Genomic DNA, 25,813 nt, shown 5'->3' with positions numbered 1-25,813 from the left:
AGGAAAGGTACAAGCTGCTGACATGAACCTGACCTTTGACCTGAAGCAGACAGAGTTGGGCCCAGCTGGCTCGCAGTCCTGTGAGCAGGAAATTGGTGTACATACTCATGAGTAAACCATAAACATTTGCTGTTATAACCCAGGAAGATTCGGGAGTTGACTTTTATGTGCTGTTATGGCAACAATTGTTGATGAATGTGGGTATACAGTATTGGAAGTTCTCATGTGTCTTTGATGGCCAGCCTCTCAGTACTTACAGAGCTCCTCGGCCTCACCAGATATTCCCTGCTTGAATAATGAAGTTGTATGGTTGGGAATAGACATTTTGCCTATTTGGGTCTATAGGTTTAGGACCCTTGGAGGATTCAAGACTGGTAGAAAACCACAGCATGGTCCAAGATGCAGGTGTTCATGCCTGCAGGTAAGTAGATGCATCATTAACTTCAATAACAATAAATAACATTTAAAGAGATTTTTCGATTATCATATACTGAATGAACTAAGATTAACTTGCTAACAAATAGCCACAAATTTCTAGTGTGTTTATCTTTCCCATATGCTTCCCAGCTCTGCTAAGTTGGAAGCCTCAAATCCATCAACCAATAAATCATTCCTTGGGTTTCACTTTAGGGACCAATTAAAACTATCAACATGTTTTCTTCCATTACACTGGGAGTTTTATCTCCAGCTGTTGGGATCTGAGCTTCTAAAAGTATGAAGCATGACTACCCAGGGAGAAGGCACTTGAGACAACTGGAGGAAAACAGATTCTGTTGAAAGCTAGTTTATGCAAGCTTAGTGCTTCCACCCCCTCACTTCATTCAGAGGGCACATGCTTTACTAAACATGTGGTAAATAATACAGCTGGCACCACAGCAGGAAAGGTGCTGCCCCCAAACCTGGAGGGAGAGCTCCTGGCAGATAATCCAAGGGCTCGTAATTTATCATTTATGCAAACACAGCACCTCTTGTAGGTCTCCTTTTACGTCTCCTGTTCTGTGAAACGTTCCACTGAAGACTTGGATAAATGTTTTCCAGATGGTATCAATCATGGTGTTACCTACTAATAGGAATCCAGGAAAAGTCATTGAATTAATTAGCAAGTCCAACAGGAAAGGAAGAAGGACTGTGCTTGAAAGTAGAAAAAGAAGAGACCCCTTGGAACTATCTAATCATCTAGAAACAAAGTCATTCAGGAAAAGGGGGCTTGATTAAGCATCAGGAAACCTGACACCCGGTCGACAGCCTGGTTCCTCCAAATCACAGGCTTTGGAGTCTAACAGATAGAGGTTAGAATCTCAGCTCAGTCTCTATGCATAGCGGGCAAGTTACTTGGCCTCTCTGAGCCTCTGTTTCCTCATATGCTAAGGGAACAAATGATAAAATAATGCAAACTATATAATACCACTTTACAGACCTAGATGTGTAGCATGTGAAGCACTTAGCAAAGTGGCCACCAATAGGCGGCACTTAAAAAAATTCTTTACTCTCACCTGTGATCAATTAAATGATTGGCAAACTATTCACCCCTGTCTGAAACTACACCATTGCCGTGACCACATCTTGAGCAGAGTGCACTTTCCCACTCCTTGCTTTGGGCTGACTACATGACGTGCTTAGACCAATAAATGTGGGTGGAAGTGACAATGGGCTCGTTTTTAGACCAGGACTTAAGAGGCATTATGTTTCTACCTGCCCTTTGCACCTGCCCCATCACCATAAGAAAAATATACCTAGGCTGTCTTGCTGGTCCAAGAAGGAGGATAAAAGACACATGAAGCAAAGCTGCCAACCCCGGAGCTTCCAAACCCCACCCAACACGAAGATACGTGAGTGATAATAAATAATGGTTGTTTTTAGCCACTGAGTTTTGACGTGGATTAATTTCAGCTGCAGTATCTCACAGATGATGTTATCTCACATTCCTTCTCTGGGTTCTAATTGCATATCTGCTCAGGACTTACTGAATGAATATCTTTTGCAATGCTGATATTAGAGATAAGGCCCAGAAAATGGCAAGCTAAAATATCCCAGAAACTTCTACTGTATAGTTGGTTTAAATCTCAAACTCCAAACTTAGATGTGTAAGAAAAGTAATTTAACTTGTTATGACAAGACCTTTTTATTTTTTAACAGTTTTATTACAAATCCCCTATTCTGCTGGTTAGCAGAAAAATCTCTCAGTCAATTCAGGGTTTCTCCTCCCTTAAGGACTGGGTTTAATTTTAGGAGACTTTGCATGATGAGGAGGTGGAGGGTGTTGGGAGGGAGAACCAGGGCACTGTTGTTCCTGTTGTTGATCTCTGCAGTTCTCTCTCTTGGTCTATGTAAGTGAGGATCTAAAGTCTGATTCATTCGTGGCTAATCTTCTTTTAGAAGCCCATGATTAGACTCAACTGGAGGAAGTTTGGAGCTTCTCTCAGACATGTAAGAATTGTTCTGAAGAATCTGCATCTTGTTGGGTGAAGGACTTCAAAATGTGCAATAAAAATGCACTGGTCTTGGACCTATCTAGCTGCAAGGAACTGGTGGATAAACTCTTACTGCTTCTCCAAGTTCTCACAAGAAAGCAGGCATGGATTCCTTTTGCACAGATCCTCCAGGCTTTCTGGGCCCTGTCATTCCTTCTTCTATCTTCTGGGTTGAGCAACATGCAATCTTCCCTTGTGCAGAAGCCCAAATAGCTACTGAAAATGTTTCCTCTCTGACTTTCCCCATTTCTTTAACTCTGAGAGACTTTTTCTAGTATCAGTTCTGAGGAGCATTGCCATTTTCCTTCCTATCATCGGGAAGACCTAGACTTTAAAACTCAAAACCTGGGAAAAACTTCCTTTTTTCTCTCTTTTTTCTGGATCATCACTACCTTAAAATACTAAATTAGCAAAGTCCTAACTAGAAACTGAATTGGCTAAAGAGTCAAGGAGCAACAGGTAATTCCAAGAAAAACAACAGCAAACTTATATCAGTTAACATTTCAAAGCTATTTTCCTTTGGAATTTTATGTATCTGTTTTTATGGAATGCAACAGATAATAGGCTAAATGCTATTTTGCATATGTGTTACGTTGGATTTCTCACATATTCTACTACTTAACTCAAGATGTTGAGTAAATAAATTAGTTAATAAACTGGAATTTCTATATCAGTTCTTGGTTCTAGTTGTTTTGTTTGTTTTGGATTTTTTTTTCTTTTTGAATGCTTATTCACTGGCCCAGCTGTATTTATGCCCAGATTAACCAGAGACATTGCCAGCTGTGATTTGCAGATGTGCTCCAGCTCCACAATGCCAGAAAAATTCAATTATGCCTACTAGGGTCATCGCTATAAATCACAACCGCACTGACATTTTATGGTGAATAGTGGCAATCGAAATACTTAGCCAGCAGCAGATTGTAACTGCTTATATTATGATGGCCAAAATAACCATGCGTGAAACCATTATATTAGTTATATTTACAGCCAAATCAAGCCAGGCAGTGGTCCAAGCAACGGGTTGGCAATCAGCCCGATTCAAGCTGAGCAAGGGTGATTTCATGCTGCAAAATGTGAACAAAAGCATGAGCCACTGCAGCATGTATTGAGAGTTCAAATAGAATAACCTCTCAGAGAGAGTAGACATTCGAATGAATAAGCTGGCTCCCAAATATTTACCTCAATTTGCAAGTGTGTGTTAGGTACAAGACAGGATTCTCAGATGCACTACCTCTCTATGGGACAGTCTTAGAGAGATATTTTCAATATATTATGGTCCTTAGAATATTAGTGTCCATAAAGTACTTCATAACTTTTATTTTAGGCCATGATCGAGTATGAGGGAAAGGATTTACCTTGTTACCTTAAAAAAACTAAGCAAACAAGCAAAATATATGAAATAATGGTTTTCAGACATTTGGAAAGAGGCTAGGCAAGAGAATGAGAAAACAGAAACGGATAAGAGGAGGCTTATATATTTCCAATTTACCAGCTGAAGAGAGTTTTTACATTGTTTTGCAGGAAAGGGAAATCCAAATAGTGCCTGGCAGTCTCCCTGAGGTGACCAGAGAAAGTTGAGAACTTGTACATTCCAAGGTGGCTTTGACTTATAGAGACAACAACCAGGCATGAAATTGCTTCACAGATAAGAGAGGCCTGCACAGATAGAGTGCTCTGGGGATTTGCAGAAAGTGCCTTTGGAGACTTTGATTGAATATTACTCAGTGCATATATGTGAGGAAACTAACTAGGACTAGAAAAGGAATCAACAGCAAGGATTCAAAGGAACAATCCCTGGGATTCCCACAGAGCCTGGAAGAGTTAATGCTCCTACCTGCTAAAGTTGAATGAACATTGTAATACAAGGGAGCATCAGCTAGAGTACTCTAAGTATCGCTGAGCACTGGGGCAGAATTAGTCTTTGACTAAAGTCCTCTGATACCACCTTAAAATCAAGCCTTGAAAGGATCAATCAATTTCCAAGTAACTTAATTGTGCCCCAGAACAAAGATCTAGAATATTTAAAGGTACACAAAACTAGCAAACAAGGTAACTTGTACAATGTCAGGCAGCCAATAAAAATTATCAAGCAGGCAAAGAAGCAGGAAAATATGATCCATCATGAGAAGAAAAATCAATCAGTAAAACAGATTCTTGAAACATGCTAAAAATAGCAGACAACATTGAAATATCTCTTATAACTATATTGCAGATAATCAGACAGGTAGAATAAATATGAGGATATTAAACAGAGACATGGAAGGTATAAAAAGCCCCAGTATAAACTTCTAGAGATGAAAAATAAAATGTCTGAAATGAAGAATGAGATGAATAGCAGATAAACAATGGAGGAAAAATGTTAATAAATACACAATTAAAACTGCATGTGAATGTTCACTGCAGCACTACTCACGATAGTAAAGACATGGAATCAACCTAAAAGCCCATCAATGGATAAAGAAAATGTGGTTGATATACGCCATGGGATACTATGCAGCCATAAAAAAGAATGAGATCATGTCTTTTGTGGGAACATGGGTGGAACTGGAGGCTGTTACCCATAGCAAACTAACTGAGGAATGGAAAACCAAATACCACATGTTTTCACTTATAAGTGGGACCTAAATGATAAGAACACATGGACACAAAGAAGGAAACAGCAGACACTGGGGTCTACTTGAGTGGGAACGGTAGTAGGAGGGAGAAGAGCAGGAAGATAACTGGGCTTACTACATGGGTAATGGGCTAGTAGTATGTACTGGGCTTACTACATGGGTGATGAAATAGCATGTGCAAAAAACATCCATGACATGTGTTTACCTCTGTAACAAACCTTCACTTGTACCCTCAAACCTAAAATAAAAGAAAAAATAAACTGCTCGAAATTAAATAGACAAAAATGACTTTAAAAATATAGTAAAGCAATGTGAACTGTGGACAGCTTTAAGATGCCTAATATGTATGTAATTGAAATCTCTGACATGGGAATGATTACCACAAAAAGTATTGGAAGAAATGCCAATTTTTCTTCTAAATTGGCTGAAAACTACAAACCCAGAGATACAGGAAACCCAGTATACACTCTGAGCACAATAAAACTACTCCAAGGTACATCCTAAGAAAATTATTAAAACCAATCATCAATGGGAGCCTTAAAAACAGACAGAATACAGACATTTGAAGCAGAAAAACAAAACACACAAACAAAAAACAGAAAAAAATGACTATAGACTTTTTGTTAGAAAGAAATGTAAACCTGACAGTAGTGGGGCAATATTTTTAAAGACCTCCAAAAGTTTTGACTTAGAGCTCTATTTCCGGTTGTGTTAGTCCATTTCCATGCTGCTAATAAAGACATACCCAAGACTGGGCAGTATAGAAAAGAAAGAGGTTTAATGGACTTACAATTCCATGTGGTTGGGAAGCCCTCACAATCGTGGTGGAAGGCAAGGAGGAGCAAGTCATGTCTTACATGGATGGCAGCAGACAAAGAGAGCTTGTGCAGGGAAACTTCCATTTTTAAAACTATCAGATGGGTTCCTCCCATGACATGTGGGAATTGTGGGAGTTATAAGTCAAGATGAGATTTGGGGGCGGGGATACAGCCAAACCATATCACCAGTGAAAATACCTTTTAAAACTAATGGTGAAATAAAGACTTTCTGAGACATATGAAAGCAGAAAGGGTTCATTATCAATAAACCTCAAGTATATGAAATGTTAAAGGAAGTCCCTTAAAGGGAAGAAGAGTGATATCAGATGAAAATGTGGATTTACACAAAGATGAAGAAAACTAGCATATATTAAAAACATAGGTAAAGATAAAACATTCTTTTTAATTTTATGATAATTTACTACTTAAATAAAAATAATAAGTTGTGGGTTATAAAGAGAAACAAATCATTCTACTAAAAAGACACTTGCATTTATATGTTGAAAACAGCACTATTCATAATAGCAAAGACATGGAATCAACCAAGATGCCCAGTAATGGTCTGGATAAAGAAAATGGGGAACATATACACCACAAAATACTACACAGCCATTAAAATGAAATCATGTCCTTTACAACAACATAGATTTAGCTGGAGGCCACTATCCTAAGTGCACTAATGTGGGACCAGAAAACCAAATACTGCATGTTCTCAATTATAACTGGGCACTATATATACATATATATACACATAATATATATAATTTGAGACAGTCTCAAATATATATATACATCTATGTATATATACACATATGCGTGTATGTGTATATATATACACATGTGTGTGTGTGTGTGTGTGTGTATATATTTGAGACAGAGTCTTGCTCTGTCACCCAGGCTATAGTGCAGTGGCATGATCTTGACTCACTGCAACCTCTGCCTCCCAGATTCAAGTGATTCTCCTGCCTCAGTCTTCTGAGTTGCTGGGATTACAGGCACGTGCCACCACACCCAGCTAATTTTTGTATTTTTAGTAGAGCTGGGGCTTCTCCATGTTCCCCTGGCTGATACTGAACTCCTGACTTCACGTGATCCACCTGCCTCAGCCTCCCACAGTGCTGGGATTACAGGCGTGATCCACGGCACCCAGCCAGGGCATTACATATTGAATACACAGGGAAGCAAAGATAAGAACAATAGAACTGGAGACTACTTGAGAGGGGAGGGTGAGAAAGGGACATGGGTTGGAAAGCTTCATACTGGGTACTATAATCACTACCTTGGTGATGGGATCATTTGCACACGAAGTCTCAGTGACACACAATTTACCCCCTGGACCTAAAATAAAAGTAGAAAAAAAAAAATCATGGGTTAGAGAAAATGTAAAAGTAAAATGCATATCAAATACTGCACAAAAGTCTATTTAAAAGGGGAAAATTGAAACAAACTGTCTTAAGTTTCTTTTACTATATAGAAAGTTATATAATATTACTGGAACACAGAAAAGTTTATTGAATAAACCCTAAAGCAACCATTATAAGAACAAAACTGTTCACCTGGTAAGCCAAGAAAGGAGAGAAGGTAAGACCATAAAATATACTCAATTATTCTAACAGAAAGCAAAAAGAGGACAAAGGGACCAAAAAACAGATTAGAAAAATATAAAACTAATAGCAAAATGTTATAAATTTAATCAATAATCACATTAAACGTAAATCATTTAAATCTGCCAATTATAGGGCAGAGATGGTCATACTGAAAGTATATATACTTTCATATTGAAAGTATATATACATAAAAAGTCAAGACCCAACAATGTGCTACCTCTAAGTCACACTCTAAAGAAAGTGACACAAACAGGTTGAAAGGAAGTACAAAGATATTCTAATGTAAGTTTGGTTCAACAGCTGAAAAACAATTCAACGTATTTCACCATATTAACAAACTAAGAAAGAAAAATTGATAATTTCAATCAATGTTAACAAAACAAAATGTTCACAGCAGATTCATTTGTAATAGAAAAAAACTGGGAGAATCCCATTCATTTGAATGAATAATCAAACTGTAACATATCTGTGTAATAGAATATTACTTAATGTAGTAGGATTCTCTAGAGAGGCAGAAAATATAATATATGTATTTATGAGAATATTTATTATAGGAATTGATTCACATGATTATGGAGACTGAGAAGTCCCACAATCTGCCATCTGCAAGCCGGAGGAAAAAGTAATTATATAGGTAAATGTAAAAACAGTATAGTATTTTTTTTTGTATTTTTAACTCTTTCTTTTGTTTCAATTAAAAGAGAATTACATAAAAGCAGTAATTACACAATACATAAACATATAGTTTTTGTGACTAACAACACAAAGGCAGCAAGGGGGACAGAGCTATAATGGAGGAAATATTTTGCATACTGTTGAAATCATGATGGTATTAATCCAAATTAGATTGTTATAAACTAAATTATTAATTGTAATCCTCAAGAATATCACTAAGAAAATAACCCAAAATACATAATAAAAGAAGTAACATTGGCATTAAATGGTGCAACAATGGAATTAAGTTAAATAGTACACAACAATGAAATTAAAAGAAAACTATCTAACATAAGTTTGTAATGGAAGAATAGAGGGAAAAAATAAGACATATAAAATACAAATAGCAAAATGACAGACATAAATCATATCACTTCAGCAATACATTAAGTGTAAATTGATTAAATACTCTAATTCAAAAGTAGAGATTGGTAGAATGAATAAAGAAAAAACAATTCTATTTCTAATGCATGTAAAAAGGATAAAATGCTTAAGAAAAAAAGTAACAAAAGAAGTGCACAACTTGTGTATTGATAAATGCTCCAACACAGATGAACCTTGAAAATGTTATGCTAAGTGAAAGAAGCCAGACACAGAAGGCCAGATATTATATGATTCCACTTACAGGAAATGTTCAAAATAGGCAAATCCCTAAAGACAGAAAGTAGATTAGTAATTTCTAGGGAGTGGTAGGAAGGGAAGGATTGAGGATTAACAGCCAATGGGCATCAGGTTTCATTTGGAGGTAAGTAAAATATTGCAGAATTAGATGGTCATATGGTTTTACATTGTAAAACTCTGTGAATATACTAAAAACCACTGAAATGTACACTTTAAAAGGATGAATTTCATGGTATACAAAGCAAACAAATTAATTATTAATTAAAAATAATCAGCTATTTTAAAGTAGATTTATAGGGGAATAGTGAAAATAAAGAGATCAAGTGTTTTACAGAGTTGGAAAGGCTGTTTCTGGATTCCTGATAGTAAGATTCCAAATTGAAAAAGGTCTTAAGCATAAGAAGCTCAATATGATTCTCAGCTAATAACTCCCTCTGAGACAAAGACCAGTTAAAAGAGTTACTCCCTCAGCAAATCGCATGTTTTGGGTAGCTAAAAAGCAGTTTCCACTAAGATGAGAGAAAATAAGGAAGCATGGGAAAGAGAAAAAGGCATTGGAGTAAAGGAGAAATAAGGCAGGACTAAGAATTGTATCTAGAAAAAAAAAGATTTGACTGTGATTATTGATAAATAAAAGTAAACGGAAGCATTTAGATTAGAAACTGCCAAGTTTTGGAAATCTTTTATTGCAGAAGAATCCCAAGCCAAGTCTAATAATCTTGTGATTATTTGCTAGGCTTTAAAACTGCCATGGTAGATCCAAACTAGCATGGGCAGGAACACCAGCTTCAAGTATGAATAAAGAAGAAATTTGTAAAGGGTGGAGCCAGGAGCGCCAGGAAAGTTTACGCTGTAGTTATCCTATACAATCTTCATTATTTTATATTTGAGTGTTTTGGAGGAGAAGTGTATAGGGTAACTTATCTCTAGTTTTACAGGTTGCTGGGCCAAAAGGAACCACATCTGTGCATAGTAGAATGACTGTACATCACCTATAGATCCTGGTCATGGAGTGTATTGAATGGATGGGACTTAAAATGTTTACCTTGATAGAAAGTCTGTTCTGTTTCTTGGAGAAAGAATGTAACAATAAAAGTCAGTGATTGCTATGTTCATCCAAGCCAATTTTTGTTTCCTCCTAAGTTACTACATTTCCAAATCTTCCTTACAGTTAGGTGTGGCCAAATAACCCATGGAATGTGGGCAGGCATGATAAGTGCTTTCCATATGCTTTCTAAAAAACTCCTCATTGTCCTCCACTCTTTTTTTTTTTTCATCATCTGCCCACTGAAGGGAGAGACCAAGGACCTACAGGAGGGCAGAGCAGTAAGACTGAAAGAGCCTGGGTCTGTGAATCACCACATGGAGGAGAGTAGATCAGAAGATCTCCCAGACTAGGGGGTACCTCATCAGGCTGCTGCATGAGAAAGAAATTTTATTGTGTTAAGTGACTGACATTTGGGGTTCTTTGTGATAACAGATGGTATTGCATTAACTAACACAGTTTTATAGGTTAATAAATTTTGAAAATGCTAGTCTTACAAAGAAAAACTGATTTGCATCAGCCTTTGATTTGCTGCTGGGTATGATAATGTTTTCACAACAAAGAGGTCCTAGAGAGTATTTTCCTAGCGATACGATCACAAGACCCATTTTTCACTTAGCCTCCAGAATGACCATGAAATTTCTCCTCAAGAGAGAAAGGGGAAATTGACTGGGTTCAAATTTTTAGAAAATACACACATTTAGGAAATAGAAGGAAATAAAGTACTCAAAAAATAAAGAAAAGAAACAGAGAGGAAGAAGTACAAGTGTTAGTACAAAGGTTCTCTAGTGGGAGAGTTTTAAAGGGAAGCAAACATTACCTAACAATGCCAAATGTTAACAGAGATCAAGACCGATGGGAGGTCACTAAGACCCTGTGAGTGAACAGAAATACCTGCCTGCATTTCAGGTTTAATTCAGAACCCAGAGCATACAACGATGATGAACTCTAGATAAGATTTTGCCTGAACTAACAGCTGGCTCCTTTGAACTTGGACATCTCTTAATTTCTTTACATCTTGTTTCTAATATCTGTAAGAACAGAGACGAGTCCTTAAACTCTCTGAGCTTCAGTTTCCCCACCCATGAAACAGAGAAAATATTAATATTCTGCTTCCTGACTTCATAAAAAAGCTTGCAAGAGATCTTTGAAAACTATTTGATCCACACCTGCCATTCTTACCCGCAGCATATACACAGGTTCACATTGGTGCACAGGCACACACACGCACAGCCCATATTCCATAAATCGTAACACATATTATAACATTTTTCTTTTTATCAGAAACAGCCAAGCATTTCTCATCTTTAACAGATTAAAGAAATTTTTATTGGTTACAATGTCATTTCTGAAGCTTGAAATTAACATCAGCCCACTGTCAGTTTAATCCCTTTCCATTTGTCAGATGTTCAATACCATTCCAGTTTCAAAGGGAAGTGAAAATAAAACTAGCTGAACGTGTGTGGCCCTATTGTGCGTGGTTATTGAAACACTGAGACCACATCGGGCTGACAGGCAGCTGCCTCGGCTGCTGCTAGGATTATTGGAGCAGCTTATAGATTGCTTGTAAGCATCTCTCTAACATGCATGCTCATCTGGGATTTAACTTCTTAAAAAATTTCTGGGAATATACTGAAGTAGAGCTGGGGATGGGGAAAGTGGTAGTTTGGAAAATGAAGAAACAAACACTTGACTGTGATTAGAGATTTGTTTTCAAGTCAAAATTATAGGACACTCCAGCCAATTTTAACAAAATAAACATCTGCTCTTTAAGGAATCCAAGGAAAAAGTTGCCATTAAATTTTACTCCTGCTGCCCTGGTTTCTCAGGCATTGCTATATCCTTGTAGTAGAGATATTTTGTTGGCTCAAATTCTTACCCTCTGTAGTTAAAACAAAGGTATTCTCTATAACTTAGCCAAACTGCGAATGCCATTTGTCTTCTGTGATGATTTCCACAAGGAATTAAAAATATCTGAGGTTCCTCTAAGGTCAGACTGGACTGAAGTTGCATTAGGAACCAGAATGGTGACCAATATTTGTCTGGAATCTGGATCCAGAAATTTGTCTGTTTCCTTCTTATACTAAAGAGGTGCTAAATGTTTTACCCATGTTATCTCCAGATTATCAAAAAGCCCTCTGTGGCTGGTAATATTGCTCCAATTTTACAAACCATGATTCATATTATTTTACAATTTGTCCATATTTATATAGCTAGTAAGTAGCTAAGCTGAGATCTGAATGTATTTCATCTGATTCTGAGTGACGCTAGACACTCTGCCACTTGCTCCAAGATGACATATGCGCATCCATTTTCCATATGAACATATGTTAAATGAAGATAAAGGCTCTGACTTATCTCATGTTACTTACAATTATTTAAAAAATATTGTTTACTGTTCAAAAATAAGACACATCGCTTCAAGATCATTCACTAGAAATGTAGAACCAGAAAAATATGTTATTAACCTCTTCCACAAAAAAAACGCGTTCTCTCCAAAGATCTCTAAATACTACTTGCTTCCATGGGACAGTAACTCATCCCAAAAAGCTACTGTACATTGTGACAATAAATGTTTTTGAATTTGATAAACAGATCTGGAAAATACAACCTATTAAGAACAACTACATTATTGGTTTACAAATCTTTCAGTTGCAGGGCATCTAACAAAGAAAAAGTCGACAATTCTGTTTTCTGATTTTAAAAAAGAAGAAAATTCATAAATAGGCCAAGTAAATTTGACCATGAAGCAACAGCTCCTCCTACAGCATCTGAGAATGTAGCATTTCAAAGATTTCTTGTTAGGTTCGTTTATAGAAAATTAACCAGGCAAAAATGAGGTGCTCTGTTTTCCTGGTCTACTTTCATGCCTCTATCCCAGTTCAAATATGTTGATTCTTCTTCCCCTATTTCCCAGGAATCTCCTCGTTTTATCAGAAACTCTGTCAGGACTGGATTTGAAGCTCACTCACACTAAGTGGAAGGAAGGTGGCTTTTTAAAGCCTAATGACAAGGTAAAGGGATTGAGGCCAGGAGTTCAACAAAAGCCTGGACAACATAGAAAGACCCTGTCTCTACAAAAAATAAACTTAGCCGTGCATAGTGGCACTCACCTGTAGCCCCAGCTACTTAGGAGGCTGAGGTGGGAGGATCACTTGAGGCCAGGAGTTGGAGGATACAGTGAGCTATGTTCATGCCACTGCACTTTTGCCTGGGCAACAAAGCGAGACCCTGTCTTTAAACAAGCAAAAAACTTACACGAATCCGCATAAGTGAAAAGCTAGCCTGAGGTATTAGTGAGAGGGATATGATCCCCCACCCCCACCCCACCCCTGCATAAGAGAAACTTGGGGATTCTAACTCAACTGATTCTGCCCAACTACTTGGAAATCCCAGACCAGACACTTCAAATGTTGGCCGTTTTGTCTGCTACCTGTTCATTTCTAGACTTAATTTCCAGAGTGGCCACAAGATGGCACTACTCTCCAACGGTTACCATACTGCACCAAGCAAGGACCCCAGGGAGCATCGACACACAGTAGGCGAAAACCAAACCTTGGTAAAAACACAAGGAGCATTCCCTCACATCCCCATCCCCTTTCACCACCATCCTTTGTGTGTGTGTGTGTGTGTGTGTGTGTGTGTGTGTGTGTGTGTGTGTGTGTGGCCAAAGATATATTAAGTCAGCAAACTCTGCTTTTAAAGGAAGCTACAGATGTAAGTGAAATTAAATACCCGGATTAGGAGCAACTTCATCCTAAACTTTAGTCAATATTTAGGCATAGATCTTTTAATACATGGCAACAGAAACTATCACTACTTAAAAAATAATAATACTGCAAGCCATTTTTAAAAAGCTTTTATTCGGTTTTACTGTATCAAAAATGATGAAAAAATAATAAAGCTTTTTCTCTTAAAAATATCTCCATGCTTGTGATGTTTTTACTTATTTGTTTTTTCTTACAGGGCTAAAGCGATTGGCAGAATTTCTGCTATGGATTTGTAGCTGATCTCAATCACTGATGCAGAGCACACACACTCAGTACGCACACACATACAATTCTCACATGTGCACAGAGATGCAGAGATGCACACGTGAACACATGTGCACGTGCATGACTACTCTTCCAGTAACATCAATTGTAACACGCTGTGCTCCGTTTCCCATGGCAGGGCCTGATGAAGGTCTCCGTCTAACCCCTCTCTCCTGAAACTGCTCGCAGGGAAAGCCTCCGTCTTCATCAAAGCCTCCGTCTTCATCAAAGCCAATGCTCACGGTGCTTTCTTAGCTGTCTCCTACCCTCTTTAGCACACGAGGTTAAAGTTACCAGGCCAATACTTCGAACATCACTGGTAAATGTCACAAGGAAACTTGTTTCTCATACACACAGTTCAGAAAATCATGTAACTCCAGTAAAAAACGTACTTTCCCCAGAAAAAAAAAAAAGCTTTCTCATGTGTGGAAAACAAATGATAGAAAGGAATGCATGTTGCATAGTTATGAACTTACTCTAGACAGCCCACATTTTCTATCTTTCAAAAGACAGTTGGCCAAAGTGATGTCATTTGAAAGAAATATGTGTTTTTGTTTAGTTTTGTTTAATCTCCCTCCTACGCCCAAATCTGCATCTTCTCTCCTCCTCCCCGTACACACCTCAGCCTTCTTCATCTGGTCTGTGTCTCCAGCAAGCAGACAGGCTCCAGCTGTGCATGAAGCGTGAGCTCCCCCTACCGACAGCTGGGAAGAAAGACAGGCTCTCTCAAACCTAGTCTGAGATTTTTTTCCTAAGCTTAAGTCCAAGTTGTGCAAAACTACTTAAACGTGCACACTCACACACACACACGCACACATGTAAACAAAGTGATACTTGAAACCTTGTGTATTTGGAGGAAGCATTTGGTTTAATTTGCTGCAAAAGTATTTTCACCAGTGGATCGATAATGCAAATGTATGCTATGGTAAGATCAGCTTTCTATTCAGCTGTGCTGAGGTCTTATTGGGTGGGTTTTTAAAAGTGTGGAAAGACTATCCTGCAACCTACTTATCTCTGCTGGTTCTGATAAAGTGCATGAAATTTCCTAATCCATTCCCTAACAAGGCAGTAAGCATTTCTTTTTTCTTATGTCTGCTGTACTGGACCTCGGATATTAAAGAATAGGTCCCAGGCAGGGTCACAGGAGGCAATTTGTGAGTGGCTGGCACCTGAAGGGAACCACACACTACAGTAGGTCAAAAATTGGATTTTTTTTTCTCTTGTTCTATATTGAGCTGACTCTGAGATGGTTACTCTCCCTTTTTTTCTTTAATCTTACTATGAATTAATGGTTTTGTCCAAATTCTTACAATTTGCGAGACATTGTTCGGAATTACTCCAGCATTCTCTTATTGTTTGGCACATTCATTTGACAAATGCTTATGTGCTCTGACACTGTTCTTAGATTCTCAGATAAAGATAAAGAAAACACAGTTGCCACCCTCAAGACTCAAAGCCTCGGTCAGGAAACAAGCAAAGAATAGAGGATAGTGTGTAGCTTGTGTTCCACTTCCCCGATCATGGGGATTTTAAAGGCATTACAGAACAACTTAAAACACAGAAAGGTGCCACGCTGACTTTACCCAGAGTAGCAAGGTTTTAGGGAAAGCCTGAGCATGCCTCAAACGATACAGCCCACAGCAGCATTGGGTAAAGAGAACATCAGCTGGACTGATGGACCAAAAGGCCAGGGAAATAAGGCTGCACAGGTAAGGGCCTTGTAGCTGGAGCTGATGACAGAATGCCTGGCTACCAGCAATGGATGTCAGCATAGCATCCAACAGACAGGTGGGCCAGTGGCTTCTTAGGGACGCCAATCTAGATGCTAGGAATCAAAAAAGGACTTGGGACTTCTCACCGGAGCCACAGATGAGCTAGAGGCAGTCCCAGCCCCGGAGCCCACGGATCTTCTTTGCTGATTTACGCATACCCAGGTGATGGCTTCAAAAGGTGGAAGTGGAATGAGAAGCCCTGAAAGACTGAAACTGTTCTGTCAGGGGCGTTCAACCTTAGATCGAATATATATAATCTCTATATATGTTTCATGTGTGGAAAAGAAATTATAGAAACGAATGCATGTTACATAGCTATAGACTCAGCCTAGACAGCACACATTTTCTCCCTCTCCCTCTCCATCTCCTGAGAGATCCCTGGCAACCTAGGATGGCTCAAAAAGGACTTGGGACTTTTTGATTCCTGGCACCCTAGGTTGGTGACCCTAAAGAGCCACTGGCCCACCTGTCTGTTGAATCTTACACTCCTGAGAAGGAGAGTGGCATGATGGGCTGGCTTGCTTTGCTAGTGAAGGCCAATTGCGTGATCTCCTCCCAGTTGCACATTCAGTATAATCACGCTGGTAACTTGAAATTGACCATAGTGAGAATATTTACATCATAGAAATTGAAAAGTGCTGCAAACTAGGAGTTCTCTGTCCCAGAAAGCTGACTGTGAAACATTGACCAGCACACCACTAAATTTATATACGTATGTATGTGTGTATACACATATACATTATGTACACATATACACATAGATATACATATATGGCATATGTGTATATTGAGAGAGTATATTAAACTAAGAGAGAGACTAAGTTACTTTTATTAAACATCTTTCCTATGTCTCAGTCTCCAAACAGACACACACACACACACACACACACACACACACACACACACACACAATCATCAGGAATGAGAATTTTGAAGCAAGATAAGACCTGTTATTTAAAAGGAAAAGTTACAGTTCTTGCACATCTGAGCCGTGAAGAGTAAATTTCAACTCTATGCGTAATAAGGAGAAATCTCTCCTTTGGGTCATTATTGGAAATGTCAGCTGCTCCTGTCTCTGTCATCATACAGTTGACAGAGCAGATGCTTTGGATTCAAGTAAATTTGCATTGGACTTTCAGCTCAACCACTGACTATGTGATCCTGGATAAGTTATTCGACCTCTGAGTTTCCATTTCCTCATCTGCAAAACTTGGAGACAAAAGATCCCTACCTAGTATAGTAGTTCAGAAGAGCAGAGAGATGCTAAGTGCCTGTCAACATTCAGCTTAATAAACAATGACTACTGATAAAGGAAAATTAACCCAGTTAATTAGAACAGATATTTTCTCTCATCGATCTGCTGATCGACTGGAGAGAACCCACTGGGAATGGGTGAAGGGGAATCACCCTCTGCAACAAAAGTAAATCATTGCTTATGAGTTTGTAGGTGATTAGATGGCAAAGGGTGGTCCCCTAGAGAACATGGAAAAGGGAGCCTCACTGCGGAGGTGCAGCAGGACATATGAGAGCTGATTAAATGTGTGTTTTCTCCACTCATTAGGCATAAACTGCTAAGGCTGAGCACGGAGGCTGGTTTTCACTTTCTTGAAACAAAAGCAAAAGAGCTTAGAACAAGCTTGCTTGCACATACAGCTCCTTGAATGCAAAATATTTATAGGGCCAAATGGTAGAACAACGCCAGCTGGTACTGAGGGGGGAGCAAGGGCTGAAACGGTATAAGGCTGAATTCGTTCACACGCCTCCCCCCAGGAAACAGAAAGGGAGGTGAAAAAAATCCTGGAGAGGTGAACAAGAGCATGAAAGGCCTTTTTTATTCCCAATTAAGTGTGTCATGAAAGGATACGATCCGTGTGAAAGGGAACAAGTCTGCTGATGGCAGAGAGGCAAATACGGAGCAGCGTTTTAATATTTGCTGTCTGCCACTAGGAAGGAAGAGGCTGGCTAATTGCCCAAATCTCATAACCTTTAATTACCCACCTTCCTGAGGACAAATTAAAGAATGTGCCAATAATACCTGAAACAAAGGTTAGAGGTTCTAGAAGCTGTCAGACACCAGCTCTGTAGGAACGGAAGAATTTTCTTTGATATTTTCACCCCCTGTGGGGTAGTGGAGAAAGGATTTGAGGGTCGCGGTGGGCTTGCCACGCTCTGTCTAGTCTCTTTCTTCACACATCCCTCCTCCCCATCTTCCCCCACCAAGTCCCTCCAGCCTGCCACCTACTTCCCCAAAACAGCCCCAAACACACAAACACATCTGAGGCTGTGAAGTAACTGGCATAACATTACAAAAATAGTGAGGGATCTCGAGGGAAAGATTCTGAGCAGTCACACTTACAATGTAGTTTAGAGGATCAAAGGGAAGAATAGTTGCCATGGCCTGGCTTGTCTACCCTTCACAGTCTTCTTTGTTAGAATTCTTTGAAGATGTGACATGGTTCTCTTGGGGCGGGCCTTCTTTAGTTAAGGTTTCAAGAGGTGCTTGATAAGTCTTCAATGCCCGAAAAGGATGTATAAAACATGAGGAATCGGAGTAAGTAGATAAGATGGAAGCTGAAATTGATGGCAGAGAGGGAGCTGGTACAATGGAGAATCTGAGCACTATGAGGATGCGCTAGAACAAGAGAGGAGGAAGCCATTTTCCGTTATCTGCCCAAGATCTGCATAAACAAGCTGCATTTTAAGCTACAGATCTGCAGTGGAAAGTGCCTCAGTATCTCCTGTGGGAACCAAGCAAGCCTTCATTTGCATTAGGGAATTAGGGAAATGGAGTTAGAGAAACTGCTCGGCATGTTAAAAGTCCCAAAGCAGGACTTCCCTACTGTCACATACACAAACACATGTCATTGTTGTTGTCCTTTAGTTGATCAATCAACTCATGCATATTTATGAGCACCTGCATTGTTTCATCACTATGCTGGGCATAAGGGTTATAGTAGATGATCCCTGGACTCAAGACACACGAAGCTGGATGGCAAAGGTGAGTCCAGCATCAACAGCAAAATCCCACACAGGATGAAATGTTACATAAATAAACAAATTCATGGAACCTAAAAAGAAGTAGCCACTTGTTCTTCTAAAAATTCCCTGAGAGCAAGGAAGATAATCTTACTCTTCAGTTTATCTTTAGCACTGTATTAGGGTTCTCCAGAGAAACAGAACCAATAGCATCTAGATAGTTACAAATATACATAAGAAGAGAATTATTATAGGTGTTGGCTCATGCGGTGATGGAGGCTGAGAAGTCCCACAATCTGCTGCCTGCAAGCTGGAGAACCAGTAAAACCAGTGGTATTATATAGTGCCAGTCTGAAGGCCTGAGAATCGATGTGCCAATATAAGTCCACTCTGGGTCCAAAAGTCTAAAAACCAGGAACACCAATGTCCAAGGTCAAGGAGGATATGAATGTCTCTCCAGCAGAGAGACTGAATTTATCCTTCATCAGCATTTTTGTTCTATTTGGGTCTTTAACAGATTGGATGATACCCACCCACCTTGGTGAGGGTGGATCTTTTTTACTTAGTCTCCTGATTGAAATGCTAATTTCTTCCAGCAACACGCTCACAGACACACCCAGAAATAATGTCTTACTAGTCATGTGGGCATCATTTAGTCAAGTTGACGTATAAAATTAACCATCAAAAGCACCTATCATTATACCGGGCACAAAATAACCCTACAAATATTGCTGTAATCAACTTACATCTCCCATTTGTGGGAGATAAAGGACACCTGGAAAGTTTATGCTAGAAATGCACTTTCCTGATGGTGCAGGAGGCAGTACTCAGTGGTGGAAAGATAACGAATTTTAGCTTGGAACACTTTGTTCAGGGTCTTCCTCCACTAGTGCTTACTGTGTGTCCTCGGGCAAGCTGCTTTAACTCTCTCTGCTTTAGTTTTGTCATTTGTACAATTGGGATAAATATAATTTTTATCAGGCTCTATTTTGAGGATAAGATGGGAGTATACAAATAAAGTGCTTTGCAAAATCAAAACAAGGCATGAGTAATGAGTTATAGTAATGATGATAGTATCTATAGTAAGCTTTCCCAACTCTGGGCTAAGCATTGCTTTCTTTAACTGTAAATCACCTTGGGAAATGGTAGCAGCACTGTTTCCATCTCCTCTGTGTGAATGAGGACAGCATATTCCTCTGGAAATTGATCAGGTATAGTGGCCTGGGCAACAATGCCTTCCCTCACTGGATTGAGATTCACAGGAGAAGAAGGTCTCAAGAAGGAAATAGAAGGAAGAAATGTTTCAGTGCTTGTTGCAAACCTAAATCTTCATATCACATGGGAGAGAAGTGTCCTGGGGATGCTGCTTCAAATCAATGACAGCCAAGGTCAAGTGTGAGACCAGCATCAATCAAATTTCTGGTGTCTTCCACCTTAGAGTCTTTACAGGTCTTCTGGTGGTGGGAGTGCCCAAGCATTGTAGGAGAAACAAGGGAAACAGTCCTCTCTTCAGTGAACCCACAACTGTCCTTTGGAAACCTTTGCTATAGGGTAGCAGACAGCAAGTCCTCCTTTCTTTTCCTCTCTAGCCCTTTAACTCTAGGCTGGGTCAGGACTAGGTAAGGCAAATGAGGTAACTAGGGTCAGAATTTAAGGAGGCAATCACCCTCAAGGTTGTGCATTCCCAGGGTGACATTTGCTAGAAAAGGAACATCAAAGGCTTCCTTAAATAGGGAATGAAATGGGAAGAGCCAACGATTAGCCTGAGGATAACTATGAAGAAAAAGGGGGTCAGGGAAGCCACTTTCTTTTGAACAGGTGTGCTTTATATATAAGACTTAGACACCTGTAATACTGACTAATAGAGCTACTACCCCTATTCTTGCTGCCTTCCCTGATTCACTAACCATCTGTCGCTGCAGACTCACAGGACCTCAGAAGTGCTAAGGTCAGGGAAATTTTCCACTTTGCTTTGTCTCACTCTGGAGGTGCTAAGGAGGGAATCTTGTTAGTTGTTCCATCCTCAGTATCCCCAAAGTACTCTTTGCCAGCATCTATCAGTGAGATTCGGCCTCTTTGATTGGCACTTTGATAATGTTTAATATGTTTCATGAAATATAACAAATGTTCAAATTCACTTCCAAACAACATCTATTAAGGCTGTACAATTATTCTAGTCTTCAGTGGAGGGACTCATTGGCTGCTGTTCTTGGGGCAAAGTTTCCTGATAAACATGGAGTGTATTTAGGAACACAGACTAGAAAGCCTTTGTATTAAAAAATAATAATAATACAAGAAGAAATGGGGGAATAAAAGTATTACTACAAAAGAGCCAGCAAAGGTGTGAAAAAAAAAAGTCTGCAATGTGGTATTTGATTTAAGCCAGGAATTGTCTTGACAGCATTTGGCTGGCTGATTTTTCTAGGCTGGATTAGTTTTAAGAAATTGGTTGAAGTTAAGACAGCAAGCAAAAATATTTTTGCCTTATTGGGTGGAAAATTTGCCTGGATCCTAAGGTGACAGTATTGGGGGAAAACAAAGAAAAAAGAAAAAAAAAAAACCATTTCTACCAGTATTTGAAGAAAGTCAGTGCTAAAATATTTGATATTGTTCCTGCACTGAGCCTATACCTACAACAGAAGTTCTTAATGAGGGATCCAAAAATGGGCGTTAAGGCCCCAGAACTTCCTGAAAATACATGCAAAATGTTCTAAGGAAACATACATGTCCTTGTGCGCATATGGGTGCACATACAAGCACTGCCAAAATTAAAAACACTTATGCCATAGTCAGGATTTTTTTAATCTGTTAAATAAATATCACAATTTTATAGTGGAAAGAATATTACCTGAGAGCTAAAAGGTCCAGTGACCTACAAATATCCAAATAAAAGACCATAAACAAAGTCATTTAACTACATTGCAGTTCAGTTTTCTGTTTTTGTTTTTGTTTTTTTTTTTTGTTTTTTTTTTTTTTGAGACAGGGTCTTGCTCTGTTGCCAGACTGGAGTGCAGTGGCTCAATCTCAGCTCACTGCAACCTCTGCCTCCTGGGTTCAAGTGATTCTCCTGCCTCAGTCCCCCGAGTAGCTGGGACTACAGGTACGCACCACCACACCCAGCTAATATGTGTGTGTGTGTGTGTGTGTGTGTGTGTATATACATTTTTAGTAGAGACAGGGTTTCACCATGTTGGCCAGGATGGTCTTGATATCTTGATCTCGTGATCCACTGGCCTTGACCTCCAAAAGTGCTGGGATTACAGGCATGAGCCACTGCGCCCAGCCTGAAGCTAAGTATTACTATCAAGTGATACAATAAAGGCCTCCCAATTTAAGATGAATATTAACAACAATCAACAACATCTCCCTTAATCTCTGATGATGAAATAGTAAATATACTAGGGCTTAATTCCAGGGTCCAAGTAGTCTCTTCTCACAGATGAAATGGAGTGAAGAAATTGCGCATTCTTTGGTATAAATCCTAGGAATGTTTTATCTACTGTTGCCAACACTGACCATTTCTCCAAGGAGCCTTTAAAATAGTGCAAAAATTTGACAAGACAGATACCTGGACAGTTTCTTCTCTAAGAAATAAAATAAGACATCTAGATAAAGAAAGTTAAGGGTCAAGGTTTAGAATTCATACCCCATGAATTTCATTCCCCACCCTCAAAAAAGAAAAAAAGACCCCAAGAATGTGGCTAAGAAATGTGTGTTAGTCTGCTTGTGCTGCTGTAACAAAATGGTGGAGACTGGGTAATTCATAAAGAATACAAATTTATTCCTCACAGTTCTGGAGGCTGAGAAGTCCAACATCAATGTGCCAGGAAATTCAGTATGTGGTGAAGGACTGTTTCTTGTAGATGGGCCACCTATGTGTCATCACTTGGCAAAAGGGGTGGAAAGAACAAAAGGGGATGAGCGTTGTGTTCTCACATGGCAGAAGAGTGGAAGACAGTGAATCTACTCCCTCAACTCCTTTAAAATGGTGCTAATCCCATCCCTGAGAGTTGCACCCTCATGATATAATTACCTCAAAAAGGCCCTATCTCTTAATGTTATCACATTGGTCATTAGGCTTCATTTATTTATTTATTTATTTTTATTATACTTTAAGTTCTAGGGTACATGTGCACAACGTGCAGGTTTGTTACATATGTATACATGTGCCACGGTGGTGTGCTGCACCCATTAACTCGTCATTTACATTAAGTATATTGGTATTTACATTAGATACATTAGGTATATCTCCTAATGTTAATGAGTTAACGGGTGCAGCACACCAACATGGCACATGTACACATATGTAACAAACCTGCACATTGTGCACATGTACCCTAGAACTTAAAGTATAATAAAAATAAATAAATAAATTAGGACATTATGTTTCAACATATAAATTTTTGGGGACATGTTCAGACCATAGCAAATATGGGTAATTAAAACAGAGACATGGATACTCCCTCTAAGAATCTGGATAAAACCAAGGGTTAGTCTGAACTGATAACAATTTAACCTTGATCACTTGCACAAATTATACACTTTTACACTGCCCTCCCCACAATTTGTTTTTGATGACATACTTTGTATATTTTATAGTTTGTGTCCCTTAACAAATTATTGTAGCTATAGTTGTTTTTAATAATTGTATCTTTTAATTTTTATAGAGATATAATTGATGTTCACATCACCACTACAGTATAGGAGTGTTTTCAGTTTGGCTATATGCTTACTTTTAAGTGACCTTGTCCCTCAGCTTGAAGGACTACTTTTAGTATTTCTTGTAAGGCAAGTATAGTGGTAATAGATTCCCCTCAACTTCTGTGTGTCTGAGAAATGTTTTATCTCCCCTTGATTTTTAAAGCATAGGAATGTTAGGTATTGTATTCCTGCTTGGCAGAATTTTTTTTCTTTCAGCTTTATGAATATCTTATCCCATTCCCTCTGACATGCAGATTTTCTGTTAGAAACTCTAATTTTTGCATGTAACTTGTATGTAACATGATTCTGTATGTAACTTGTATCTAACAAGTTGCTTTTCCCATGCAACTTTCAATATACTCTTTTCGTTTTTAACTTTTGACAATTTGATTTTAATGTGTTTTGGCATGAGTCTGTTTAAATTTATCCTTATCAGGTGTCCATTGAACTTCCTGGATCCAGATTTCTATTTTCTTCAGACTTCAAAAGTTGTCTGTCATTATTTCTTTGAATACATTTTCCATCTCTTTCTCTCTCTCCTCTTCTGGTGTAAATTTGATGGTGTACCATAAGTACTTCAGGTTGCCTTTACTTTTTTATTCTTTTGACTTTTTATTCCTCAGATTGTATGATTTCTGTGAACTATTTTCAAATTAGCTAAATTTTTCTCCTGCTTAATCTAGTCTGCTGTCGAATCCCTCTATTGAATTTTTGAGTTCAATTATTGTATTATTCAGCTCAGTGATTTATGTTTGGTACTTTTATATATTTTCTATTTCTTTGTTGAAATTCTCAGTTTGTTCACACATTGCTTTCCTTACCTCAGTAAATATATTTATTACTATCATTTTGGATTTCCTGTCAGGTAAATTGCATATCTCTATTGCATATTTATCTTGTTCTTTTATTTGGAACATATTTCCATTTCTTTATTTTCTTTGACTCTATGTTGGCTTTTTCACATAAGATAAAAAAACACCTCTCCCACTCTTGTCAGACTGGTCTTGTACAGAAGATGTTTCTCTCAAATCAGCGCAGCCAAAGATTCTAGATGCCTCTAAATTCTTTGTCCTTGTCCAATCTCCTGCGTTTGTTCTTACTGCCTCCCAAGAAATTAGAAAGTATTGAGTTATGTTATTGCCTCAAGAGAGATGGGATAGAAGCCAGTCCCTTGGGTTATAGCTAGGGAGGTTGGGGTTACAGATGTGTGTTACAGTTACTTCTTTCCTTGGCGAGAAGATGAGAGCCAGAGTTTATCTCCCAAACATTCTACCCTACACCAAGAAGAGGGTGTGAGGCATATGCCTGTACTCTGTTTCAGACTGCTCACTTTAAACCTGAGGACACAGCTGATGAAAGTTTGCAAGTTTAAATGTCACTTTTTTATTCTGTGTGGTCTAGCAGACTCAAGAGGACAGAGCCCCATCAACTCCTAGAGTTAGGTAATTTAAGAGTCATTTCGTCAGGTGAAGACTGTAAAAGTTGAGGGTACACAATGCATGTGGAAACAACATCCAGGGAATGTCTACAGATTTGGACTTATTGCTGCAGTATGCCAGCGAAGAAGGCACAGGGAGTGCCTTCTCTCTTGTTTGAGCAAGCAGAAGTCTCACACCCTCCTAGCAGAAGACTTCTGTCTGGTTATATCCCTAAAGCAAGCCAGGGAGGAAGTCATAGAAAGCACCCACTTTCCTTTCAGGCAAGGAGAGATCCCCCAGCCTCCTTCTAATGAGAGATTGTAGGAGTTTATCTCAAGAGAATGCCAAGGATGAGGGTGCAAAGAGTGTTATCCCTTCTATTCTTGCAGGCAGAGGCCTTCAACTTCTTTTCCTAAAGAGATTTCAGAGTTGGAATTATCACCAGAGCAAGCTGGGGAAGGGGGCACAGGGAGTACATGTTTTCCTATTTAAGCAAGCAGAACTTTTACACCCTCTTTGTAAGGGGAGCACTCTAGTCTGAAGGCAATGCTGAAGCAAGCCATGGATGAAGGCATAGGGAATGTCTCCTTTCTCTGATAAGCATGAGTGGTCCCCTAACTTCTCTCTAATGAGAGGTTGCAAGAATTTATTGGGGGAATGTAAAAATGTAAATTAGCAGAACTATTTTGGAAAATAATTTGAAGGTTCCTCAAAAACCTAAAGATAGAACTATCATATGATCCAATGATCCCACTTCTCAGTATATATTCAAAGGAAATGAAATTGGTATGTTAAAGAGATACCTGCACTCCCATGTTCATTGCAGCATTATTAACAATAGTCAAGATACAGAATCAACCAATGTATCCATCAATAGGTGAATGGATAAAGAAAAGGTGGTATATATACAATGAAATACTATATAGCCTTTAAAAAAGAAGGAAATTCTGTCACACATGTCGATATGGATAGAAATGGAGGATACTATGCTAAGTGAAATGAACCAAAAGACAAATTCTAT

The sequence above is a fragment of the Colobus angolensis genome, unplaced genomic scaffold, assembly GCF_000951035.1.
Source record: "Colobus angolensis palliatus isolate OR3802 unplaced genomic scaffold, Cang.pa_1.0 Scaffold198, whole genome shotgun sequence".
Taxonomy (NCBI): Eukaryota; Metazoa; Chordata; class Mammalia; order Primates; family Cercopithecidae; genus Colobus; species Colobus angolensis.
The sequence above is the reverse complement of the archived record's forward strand: the minus strand, read 5'-3'. Positions refer to the sequence as shown.